The sequence below is a fragment of the Pinus tabuliformis genome, chromosome Q (genome assembly GCF_031772625.1).
Source record: "Pinus tabuliformis cultivar Carrire ecotype Pingquan chromosome Q, CPIR1, whole genome shotgun sequence".
In the NCBI taxonomy this organism is placed as follows: Eukaryota; Viridiplantae; Streptophyta; class Pinopsida; order Pinales; family Pinaceae; genus Pinus; species Pinus tabuliformis.
This window is the reverse complement of record NC_142296.1, coordinates 390739907-390749562: the sequence shown is the minus strand read 5'-3', so window position 1 is coordinate 390749562 and position 9656 is coordinate 390739907. Positions and strand designations below refer to the sequence as shown.

The following is a 9656-nucleotide window of genomic DNA, read 5'->3' as shown; positions in this document are numbered from 1 at the left end:
ATCAGAGATGAACTTGTCCCATATCATTGCAACATTAAAACCTCTTTTAAGGAAATGTTGGACACTAGATCGCATATCCCAACTTAAATGTGGTGCATAATTGAATCTCATGGGCCTACTGATTGCATTTGTCCCATGACAAATAACATTGGATTTATCAATATGTCTACATGCAGTATATATTATTACAGCATCATCTGGTCTCATTTGAAGTCGTCGCACAAAGAAGTGACATTGGCAACCAACTTTAATACTTTCATGTCGATTGCGGTTTGTCTTTGGATCTGATGATGCACTCCTAATTATCCTTGTTGACTGTGGACCATATGAACACCAATAACTGTACGTAAAAAAATTACTACAAATTAGATATAATATTTATGCATATTGAAAAAATTATACGTATCTTGAAAAAGCATATAGAGACTCACACACTGTACTCCAGGTATGTTGAGTAATTGGTGTGTGTGATATCCTCTATTCCTCTACTTCGATGTTTCTTAAGAAGAAATTGAGTGGGTGCACTTTCATTTGATTCCTCTCCACTTATGAAATCATCAAGTCGACAATATGGAATCACCGCAACTTGGTCCCCCCCAATCTCTGTCCATGTTAAGTCTTCTGCTGAAAATTGTATCATATCTTCCGGGTCTTCAACTTCCAACTCGTTAATCTTCCCCCACTTATTCATTCTTAAAATACCTGTACAAATTGCATTGAAAATAATTTAGTTTGAGTAAATATTATGGTCTTGATCAATGCATAGCGTACTAAGCATGGAAGTCTCATTTTTAAGTAAATATTTTATACTTTTCACGTAAACCACTTTGGGATTAAGTAATATTCAGGGGATCTTAGATGACATTGTACGATAAGTAAGATATTAATAAGCTTAAATATCTCTGACAAGTTTAGACTAACCATGTATGACATATGAATTCTTTCTGGAGGTGGGGCCACCATGTTATTGTCAAGGGGCGACTTGTGATGGAAATATGTGTGGAAATGGATTTATCAGGAGCTCTACCGGATGAGGTGATCTTGGAAGTTTTTGATGAAGAATGGGTGCAAACAATAGATTATGAGCACATTCCGTTCAGATGTCGCAGATGTCATGAACATGGACACCTTTTCAGAGATTGTCCACTCAGTAAAGTAGTAAGCAAGAGCAAAAATAACACAATGAAGGAAACATACAGATTTCAGAAAGTGGTGAATCGTGGAAAGGGCAGCAAAAGAGGACCAAAACAACATCAAGATGAAGGTCAACAAATCAGTCAGAACAAATTCCAAGTGCTTGAGGAAGATGAAGAGATCTCAAAAGAAGATCAAGCAATGGAAGGAAGTCCTGCGGACAAGGAATCTGAAGAAAACCGGGAAAACACACAGGACATCGATTATCAGAAGGAAGCCATAATGAGTGATGCAGAACTGGAGATGGATCAGGAGATGACCCAAAATGAGATGGACCTGGAGGATCATGAACTACAAGAAATTCTTGATAAAGAAAACCTAGATCTGGAAGGGTTTTTGATATAGGGAACCACGGGAGGAGTAGATTCGTTACCACAAGAAGAACTCAATAAAATACAACAGTTGTTTCTATGGAAATCACAGGTTGGCCGCTAAAATACCTAGAGTCATTCAGATGAACATCACTATTCATTGGCGTGAGCACAGTGGATACCATAGTTCTTTAATTAATTGAGAGCCTCTCTTCTTTTTTGGGATCCAGGTTCAGGAAAGAAAGTTGAGCAGGCATGGAAGGAATCCTTGTTTTACCGGAAACCAGAATCTTTACATTTTTGGGCCTCGTAGAGTAAAACTGCTTCCTTGGCAGTTTTTGTATGTTCGCATCGCTCTAAAGTGGGAAACAGTTTTAGGAATTTTGCAGTGATCCCATCCAACATCCTACACGTGGCAGAGAGAGGGTTTGGAAAACCACCCTCCATTGCACACTAACGTCTGGTCCACTTGTTCGGTGCGATATTATGCTCTTCCGTTGGATTTCTTTATGTGGATCAACGGTCAAGATTGTTCATATCATAGGGACTCTGCCGGGGACTGAATTGCGGGAGATCTCGCGGGCTACCGAGGGCTGGTGGCAATTTTGGGTTATTTTGAATTCGGGTCTGGATTCACTGTTATCTTCCGTGCATGTTGAGCCTTGAGGTTGGAATTGGTGGATTTCGGGAGATTCACATGCGCGAAGTTTATTCCACCATTCGGACTCGAAATCCGTTTAGTATGGTTTCTATTATTTCATCGGGTCCGTTTTTGGAATCTAAGAATATGCCTTTTTTGGCTCCGATTTGCGTCTCATATGTCAGAACTTTGCAAACGGATTGGCCGGTTTAGGCTTTTGTTTGTATTTTGAAGGTCTCACAGTTAAATTTGTGGGCCCATGGCCCAGACTTGGTACCCAAGCCCTGAGTGGATAGTTGACTCTATGTCCCTCAAGTCTCTTTGGGTAGTTGTATTATATGTAATTTGTTTCTTTGTTTCTAATGAATAAAAGGTATGAATCTTGCTTCAGCAAAAAAAAGAATTTAAGTTAGTCGTCCCCATAATATCATTGCTCACCCTAGCTTACATAATATTAAACAATGAACCAACTTAACATAAGCTGATGCACCCCACATCTTTGCTTTATTAGAAGCTTAAGTTAGAGGCTTATTTAGCCTAATAGCACCCCTCTTTCTTAATTAAGTAGATTATGGAGAGTCCTTTACCAGATCTCAAGGTATGTGGCTATAGATGATAATGAGTCATTGAGAAAGGTAACTTTTAAGTGTAAAAGCATAGGTTGAGGCTTCTCGAGTCTAATAATACCCCTCATTTTTTCATTTTTTACATAAGTAGATTGGAGAGGTCTTCACCATGAGATGTCATGGTATTGAAAGTTGAGAGTGATTTTTTCAAAAACTAATATTAGGTTTAAGTTATTGTGAAACAATATATAAATTATTGTAGATATTCACCCGAAGTAATTTATTATAGCCTACATTGTCATTTTTGAATTTTTATTATTTAATTTATTTTTTGAATTTTAATTTTGTTTATTATTTTATCATTCAAATATTTGAAAATAATTTAAAAAAATAATAAGTAAATGGAAATATTAGTTATATGATTTAATAAAAGATGTAATTTATAAAATATGATATCAGAGAAATCTAATTAAAAAGCAGACTTATATTCTATTATATTTTATTTAATTATGAAACTTTACATACAAAAAATGAGTATTTATTACAGAGATTTTTTTGACATTGTATTCTAAATGGTTCTTATGTTATGCTCTTAAATCTAACTCTTAGATGCTGTACTCTACCATAAGACAATACAATGCTAGAAAGATGGAACCCCCTCTTTCTAGTGACCTGGTGTTTAACATAGCTTGATAATGATTTCAGATTAGGGTTTTCACATGTCTCAACACTTCGTTAGTGTTAAATACATATAAATATTGAAACCCATAAAAGAAGAAAATGTAAGTGAATATAAAAATCATATAATTTAATACAAGATATAACTCAGGGGATATCATATAAAAGAAAACCTAATTAGAAGGTGAGGCTTATACTCTACTCTTTTTTATTTAATTATGGAAATACAAATACAAAGAAAGGGGTATTGACTATCGAGTTGCCTATGACATTGTTGTCTATATGGTTGTTGCAAATTATCTTTCTCCTTTGTTTTGATCTCAAATCCCACTCCTAGATGTTGTGCTCAACTATGTTTTAATACAATCCTAAAAAGATGGAACCCCTTCTCTTCCTAGTGACATAGTATTTAACATAGCTTGGAAACTATTTAAGGTTTAGGGTTTTCGCATTTTTCAAGCCACTATTAGTGTTACAGTTTTGGACCTTTTAGGATCTTTTTGAATGTCCACACGTGACTAACTCCACATATCTAAGTAATGGCATTGATGCAACATCCACTTGGTACCACTGTATGAACAAGTTAGCTGAACTTGTGGGAGGCATAGCTTTTGCATATGAAATTTGATTGAGGTGATTTTCACATTGTTTGAAAGCTAGAATTGGTGTGTAAACCGACATCAAGAGGCAGAGAGCTATGCTCACAAAGCTTTCACTCATTTCATATCCCAAAATAACTTTAGAGGGCTTTAAATTCTAAATCTCAAAATTAAGACATATCATAAAATATGTCACAAAAGATAATTCCTCCAATTTTTCTACCCAAAAAATATCAAAATAAATAACAAATTATCCAATAATTCATTTTAAATCAGTTAAAAAAAATGTTTCATTTCAATTTTTATTTGTAGAATTTATTTTAATGTATATTCAGGTGAAAGAAGAATTGGAATGTTTTGTGTAGCATTGTCTTGTTATTCTTAATATGAAAAAGTAAAGTATTTATGTATTCTTAAAATGGAATGTGTGTCACTTTTGTGGTGAGGAGAGGAATGTGTATAAAAAGAAATTACATACATAAAGCAAAATGAAAAATAAAGTGTTACTTTCCCTTTAAGTTAAGCTATGTGATCAATCAAACAAGGAAAATATTTTAGTTTCTTTTGCGTATGATAAAAGGTCCTATGAAGACCTATTCATCCTTTCCACTCTATAAGTAACTGGGCCTTGCGGAGATATCTTTTGTGACGGGTACTGGGGCTACGTCCTAAAAGAACCGGTGATGCTTCCAGCAGCCAAAAAATGACGGGTACTGGGGCTACGTCCCTAAAGAACTGGTGATGCTTCCAGCAGCCAAACAATGACGAGTACTGGGGCTACATCCCGAAAGAACTGGTGACGCTTCCAGCAACGAAAAGAATCAACCAAGGTATTGAATGAGGCTTTAGTGCTTCCCACACCTCCACCTATAGGGAAATATGCCCTAAATTTTGGCCAATAGGATACCTTCTTCTCACGGAGGCAGTCGAGTCTTTAGCTTCTTGGTAATCGATTATCAGTACCGAGTACTATACATGTTGGGTAGCCCCATATAGGACCGCACGCACTGAGCCTAAGCCGAACCCCCTCTGAATCAGGTCTCTGTGTTGCCTGGGTTGTCTTTTCCATGGACTGATTGAAGGATTTGAAGCACCCTAAAACACAACTTCTATGTTTCAAAATGTAACATGACCATGGCAGCTTATTGGATGCCTACCCCCAATAGTCCTAACCTAAACTATAAATTATTTTGTGGCCCATGTGGGGAAACTTAGTTTGTTCAAGTTATGATTGCTTTTACGTGTCTTCCTTCACTTATGGTGTGAAAAATTAAGCTTAAATAAACTAAGTACAAAAGGTTTTTACACTTGATTCCCTTTGTTCAAAGTTTAGAGTAGCTTAGTGTGTGTAGTGAAATGTGTGTGTAAGTGACAGAGTGAACATACAAAGTTTGTAGTCATGTGGATATTTGATGATCCTTTTCAAATTCGTCTACTTACACTAAATTATGTTTGTTCCTTACCTGCAAATAAAATAATGTGTGGTTGGTGGGCCACTTACTTCCTTCCTATTACACTATGTAAGCCTAAAAAGGGAGATGAAAAACTGAGTGCTTTGAGAAAGATTTCAGATGCAAGCCCAGGATCGTCTAAAAGACGCAAGGGAAGTAGGGGCTACTCCCTTTCTTTAATAACACTAGTTCCTAGTCCCAATGCTAATGAAGTAAAGATGCTTTGGTTAGTAAAAAATATGAGTGAATTATGGGCCACTTACTCCTTTGCTAATTAAGCTATGTGACTTGGTAAAATAGCAAAACAAATTGAAAAAATGTGTGGATTATGGCCACTTACTTTTCCCCTTAATTAAGCTATGTGTGAAATGTAAAAATTTTAAAGTAAAGGCTAAGTAATTGCCCTACTAATACTGATTATTAAAACAATCTGAACTATATGGAAAAAAATTGTAGAGGTGAAGGCAATTCACTAAAGGTTCCCAGTCACCCACGAATGAAAAACTACAATGATTGTTTTTGTTCTCTGTAAACCGTGGGGTTAGGATCTGCACAAGCGAGCGAACCGTGTGTCAATCTGCAAGAAAATGATAAGTGTTAAGCCAAATTATAGATATTAGGAGTGAGAATGATTATAAGCAATATGCATTATCAATGTTCTAAATTTAAACTTATATGATTAAAGAACAACGCATTTTATAAATGATACTATACTATAAATAATTTGACTAAAATTTACAATCTCACATAAATTTCGCACATCTAGAAATTTACATTCATAAACTATAGCTATTAAATTCAAATTTAGATTTGATTACTAAAAAATTAGACTATCTAAAACCCAATAACAAAAACAATTGAAAGTGTACATCTTATATATATTCAAATATATAAAAAATAAATAAAATTAACATCGTTTTAAATTAATGAACTATATTCACACAGTTTGAAAAACACAATTTGTCTTACTCCAAAGAAGACACGGTAGAGATGCCTAATTATAATGTTCCTATCATTTCCGGAAAACAAGGCATTTTTTATGAAGTAAAAATATAACATTCCCTCGAATTTTCATAGAAAATTGAGAATATTTCGATGATACATAATTTGAGAACTATTATTAAAGTGGCAATTTGGTAAACATAAACAAATTGCTATTTATTTGTTGATAAACAAATAAAACAAAATATTTAAAATAAAATAAAAAATTGCAATTACTTCGTTTAAGGACAACTTGATCTACTTCAGATTCCATTTGAAGCTGTAACTACAGCTAAAAGGATTGGCAATAGCTTACCAACCAAATTCAATTTGGTAAACATAAACAAATTGCTATTTATTTTTCGATAAACAAATAAAACAAAATATTTAAAATAAAATAAAAAATAGCAATTACTTCATCTAAGGACAACTGGATCTACTCCGGATTCCATTTGAAGCTATAACTACAGCTAAAAAGATTGGCAATAGCTTACCAACCAAATTCAATTTGGCTTAACAAAAGGGAAGGCAAGCATGTATTAGTTTAGTATTTCAAGTGGCTGTGGGTTTAATAGGCGGAGGTATTGAAACTTGAATTTTGTGAAGCATATTAAATTTAAAGTTTAGGTAGCCTTAGATAATTGTAGGAAGGCTTGATATTGAAATTAACAGGTTTTTAATTAAGGTTAAAATTTCTCTGTATTTATCTCTAGAATAGAAATTTATTTAACCATAACCAAAACAGTGTCAAATTATTTTGTAATAGTCTATCAGAAATAAATATCTCTGATTGAATTCCATAACATTATCATGATTTAGAATTATTTCTCAATCCTTGTAATTCCTATTATCTAACTTGATAATAGCTATCATGAAAATGCAGGAAATGCAATTTTTTTTTTACAATGTTTTCCATATAAAACTTATAGTTTTTTTTTATAATTTTATTAATATAATTTATTTTTTTCTTACAATCTTTTTATATAATGAATTATATAAATATCATTAAACTCATCATAGAATTTAGGTAAATAATTAAAAAATTAAAAAAAGAAACAACTCGTAAAATTTAATAATTTTAATAATTACCTTTTTAATTTTGGACAATCTTTTACAGTATTTAACGAAGGAGGAATTGCACACTATGAATCCTTAGTATCCTATCCATGTTGGAGAGGGGAATTTTTTTTTTTTTCCAAATTTCTAGCACTGTTCTATTGATTGCTCCTACTGATGGGGATGAACAAAAATGAGTCTAATCCTATATCCAATATAATTCTATGTATAGTATTCAAAACTGTCAATGTAAAAAGTGTATGTATGAATTTGGGGTAATACATTGAAAAACTGAAGGCACTGTTATTTGTCTTGTAAACTTCACTTGATTTGTCTGTAGATCTTCCAGTGTACCATCCATCATAGTTGTAGACTTTTAGTGCCAATAGTAACCCAAAAATGTCTTTGCACCATCCACACTAGGGAAATAAGGTGGTTCAAAATATATCTGACGCAGGGCATCACAATCACCTAGATATGATGGACCCTTCATTTCAGTGCTACCCATGGTTGTTACTACCAGCTGCTGATATGAGAAGAAAAACCTTTTCACCGCAGCTTCTATTGCCTGGAAGGCCATCAGAACATGTATTGTTGCAACATAGTAAGCACCTGAAGTGTTATGTGAGCGCAGTCCATGTAAATGAAACAAATGCATAAGTGCCTCCTGGAGCCTTGGTCCACCCTTTAGATCAGCCTCAACACCGATGACTTTGGGCACCAGATGCCTTAGTTCCTTGCATGCATTTGCAAGGTCTCTAAGGGGGGCAGACCGAAGGCAATATGCGCCTGCAAGTGTACTAGTGCTGCTAATTGCCAACTGGTGTTTAAGGCAAAGGAAATCAGCTGGGTCCATCACTAGAAGAAAATTCACAATTTCCGTGAGCATGTTCCACATCCTTTCAACCATCCAACAGTCTGTGGATGCTCCTACGAAATCCCCAGAGTCTATTCTTTCATATACTCTCTGCAACAACTCTTGGCCTACAAATACCCAGGCCTCAAAGATCTAGAGGACATTGCAAAGTTCGGCATCTTCTGGATTAGGGAACTGTTTATGTTGTTTTAAAGAGTGCAAATATCTTGGCTTGCAGATTCTATCATATTCAAGAAGAGGCTTACCTGACATATTTGGTTCCCCCAGACCTAAAGTGAAGGGAGTCGTCTGCATATGGCCTTCAATGGCAAGCCATATTCTAGAAACCATAGCTTCAGCGCTTTTCCATGTACCCAAACGAGGAAGTAAGCTCTCTTCACTTGTTCTGCTAACCATAGGTAAAGCACCAGGTCTCTGCCATACCTCATGGAAAACTTTCCTAGCAAGAATACCACTACTTATTGACAACTGAAGAGTGGGAACCTGCTTGTCATTTTCGCAAATCATTGAATTCAACTCAATCTGGGAACTAATTAAGGATTCAAGCCTTCTCTTCCATTCCTCTTTGTCAATGTAAGTCCTTGTGTCACAGAGGACAGACGGAACAAATCGAAAAGTAATCTCCAATGACTGTAAGGCAGCCTTTACCAACCCCTCTCTAGACCAACCAGGCCATTCCTTGAATTTCCACATGGCACTGAGCTCGGGGAGATGCACATACTGCTCGTAACCCGCACACTCCATGGGGGAGGGCTCTATGGACTCTTCAACAAAGGAAAAATAGGATGCCATTTATTTACAAGACATATTTTTTCCCTGCAAACATAACCAGGAGAGTAAAGACACTAATGCTCTCCATATACCATAATCTAAAAAGAACAACATAATAATAGAATAAACACTAAAATCCATTTTAAACACTAAAATTTTGAAAACTGGAATAGAATAAAATGTTCTTAAATCCTTGATATATTTAAAAGTTATATATAAAATGTTACTGGACAGAAAAAATATCTATTTGTTGCAACTCAACTTTTTCTGTAGATGATAAAAACTTAACACGTAAATTCTCTTGCGGTTGACAAGCCTCGCTTATAAGCCTTATGACTTCTCCCTCGCCCAATTTAGTGACACTCTTAAAATTTTTGCATCCTTGGGCTCTCCAAGTAGAATTCTATCGGGGATGTCCAGTTAAGAGAACTATGGCCAACAATTTAATTAGGAACAACCTCACCTAGCATGGCGGTGTTAATGCCATTATGACTACACAGAGATCCGGAAATAATCCCAACACCAGAAAAGA

The 9656-nt window shown here is 35.0% G+C and overlaps 1 pseudogene; it reads right to left on the bottom strand.

Annotated features, from left to right (window-relative positions):
* Positions 1-7852: 7852 nt before the first annotated feature.
* Positions 7853-9097, bottom strand: LOC149219819 (nematode resistance protein-like HSPRO2 pseudogene; annotated as a pseudogene).
* Between the last annotated feature and the right edge of the window lie 559 nt (positions 9098-9656).